The following is a 2,831-nucleotide window of genomic DNA, read 5'->3' on the forward strand; positions in this document are numbered from 1 at the left end:
GCTACACAAGTCAATGTGAGGAAAGCTGACTCAAATCGCCATCAACAGATTTTAAGCAGTGTCTAAAAGGGGAGAAAATGTAGGGAAATGGAGGGTTTTAGCAACGGGGGAACAGTAGTGGGGTCAAGGAGTTGATGGGTGTATGAATGGGGGTTTAGTCAGTGATATTCCAGAGCTTAGGTCTTGGCAGCTAAAGACAGGGGTTTTCAATAGTACAGTGATTAAAGATTGGAGATGTTCAAGAGACAGAATTGGAGGAGTTCAGATATCTCAGATGAAAGAAACATAAGAGATAGAAAGTCAGGTCATTGAGGATTGGAAAACAAGAATACTGTGATTACAGATTCCTGTCCCACTGAGTGAGGCCAGTAGGCTGAAAGAGGTGTCCAGAGGATCTCACCCTCAATTTCCTTCCTCATAGCCATACATGGCTTCATACATGAGCAAGAAAACATTAACATTTAATATCAGCAAACATTGTTTGATCAAATAGCTTATAGTGTGCAAACAGAAGCATGTTTTAGTCATCAGTAAAATATTCCATACGCATTAAATATGCTTTGTCCATATATTTGTTTCTCAGGGCTGGCAGAGCACCCAAGGCATTGTTTAAAGGACAGCCAGCAGATATGACTGTGACCGATAAAGTGTGACAGGAAAAGTGCCGCAAGAAATACATGTGACACTTGTGGGCAATCTGTGTCTTGAGTTTGGATACTTAAGCCCCAACTATTTTGCAGACATTTTGTTGACTCCCTTTTCCCAACCCCACTATAACATTGGAAGGACTGGCCACATATTTAGTCAGAAGTTGGATGCACTGGAAGCCAGCCTTGTTTGGGGCAGCTGAAAAAGACTAGAGCCTCTGCTATGCCTGTAATAAGATGGATAGAAGAGACAAATCCCTCTAGGGTCTCCTGTCACAAACCCAGATGTCATAGGTCTTCCTCCCAAAACTATCAGGGACCCTCTGACCCTATTAGATTCAACAAGTTTACAGTGGGGGCAGGGTTTGCAGTGGTAATGATCCTATGGACTTTTCTAGGTTGATATATGTTGTTGAGAAGCTAAACTGAATTATCAAGTTCCTTAATACAGGATGCCAAAGTCCAAGACAGTAAATGAAATGTGTTAATGAAGAGAAAAGTTTGAGGTTTTTCAGTCAGGAGATTAGACAAATGTGGAGATGATAATTCCACACTTTATAAATCCTGCAAAATGTGAGTAAGCCAACCACCTTCATTTAATGATTTAGAGATGCCGGTGTTGGACTGGGGTGTACAAAATTAAAAATCACACAACACCAGGTTATAGTCCAACAAGTTTAATTGGAAGCACACTAGCTTTCGGAGCGACTCTCCTTCATCAGGTGATAGTGGAGGGCTCGATTGTAACACAGAATTTATAGCAAAAATTTACAGTGTGAAGTAACTGAAATTATACATTGAAAAATTGATTGTCTGTTAAGCCTTTCATCTGTTAGAATACAGTGATAGTTTCACTTCTTTGGTCCAAACTCCATCCTACAACTCATCCGCTTTATCCTCGATCACAACGTCTTCACCTTTGACAACCAGTTCTTCATCCAGACACAAAAACAGACATGGGGACCAAATTTGCATCCCAACATACCAACATTTTTATGCACAGGTTCGAACAAGACTTCTTCTCTATGCAGGACCTCCAACCAACATTGTACACCAGGTACATTGACGACATTTTCTTTTTCTGGACCCATGGTGAGGAGTCACTGATAAAACTACACAGAGACAGCAACAAGTTTCATCCCACCATCAAACTCACCATGGACTACTCTCGAATATCTGTCTCATTCTTGGACACATGCGTCTCCATCAAGGACAGACACCTCAGCACCACATTCTACCGCAAACCCACAGACAACCTCACAATGCTACACTTCTCCAGCTTCTGCCCAAAGCATATTAAAACAGCCATTCCCTACGGACAAGCCCTACGCATACACCGGATCTGTTCAGATGAGGAGGAATGTGACGGACACCTAGAAGGACTCAAGGATGCCCCCACAAGAATGGGGTATGATGCTCAACTCATCGACCACCAGTTCTGATGTGTCACAACAGGGAACCGCAATGACCTCCTCAGGAGACAGACACGTGCTGCAATTGACAGGGTACCCTTCATTGTTCAGTACTTCCCAGGAGCTGAAGAATTACGCCATGTTCTTCATGACCTGCAACACATTATCAATGAGGATGAGCACCTCACCAAGACCTTCCTCACACCTCCACTACTTGCCTTTAAACAACCGCAAAACCTCAACCAGATCATTGTTCATAGCAAACTGCTTGGCTCTCAGGACAACTCCATACAACCCTGTCACGGTGGACGCTGCAAGATGTGTCAGAGTGTGGACATAGATACCACTATTACACTTGGGGTCACCTCCCACCTTGTACATGGTAGGTAGTCATGTGACTTAGCCAATGTTGTCTATCTCACACATTGCAGGCAGGGATGCCCGGAGGCATGGTACATTGGGGAAACTGAGCAAAGGCTACGACAACGGATGAATGGACACCGCACAACAATCAACAGACAGGAGGGTTCCCTCCCAGTTGGGGAACACTTCAGTGGTCCAGGACATTCAGCCTCGGACCTTCGGGTGACCATCCTCCAAGGTGGACTTCGGCACAAGCAGCTGAGACAAGTGGCCGAGCAGAGGCTGATAGCTAAGTTCGGTACCTAAAGGGAGGGCCTCAACCGGGACCTTGGGTTCATGTCACATTACAGGTGATCACCATTGCACTACACACACACACAGATATTCCTACACACACACACACACACAC

The sequence above is a fragment of the Chiloscyllium plagiosum genome, chromosome 12 (genome assembly GCF_004010195.1).
Source record: "Chiloscyllium plagiosum isolate BGI_BamShark_2017 chromosome 12, ASM401019v2, whole genome shotgun sequence".
Lineage (NCBI taxonomy): Eukaryota > Metazoa > Chordata > Chondrichthyes > Orectolobiformes > Hemiscylliidae > Chiloscyllium > Chiloscyllium plagiosum.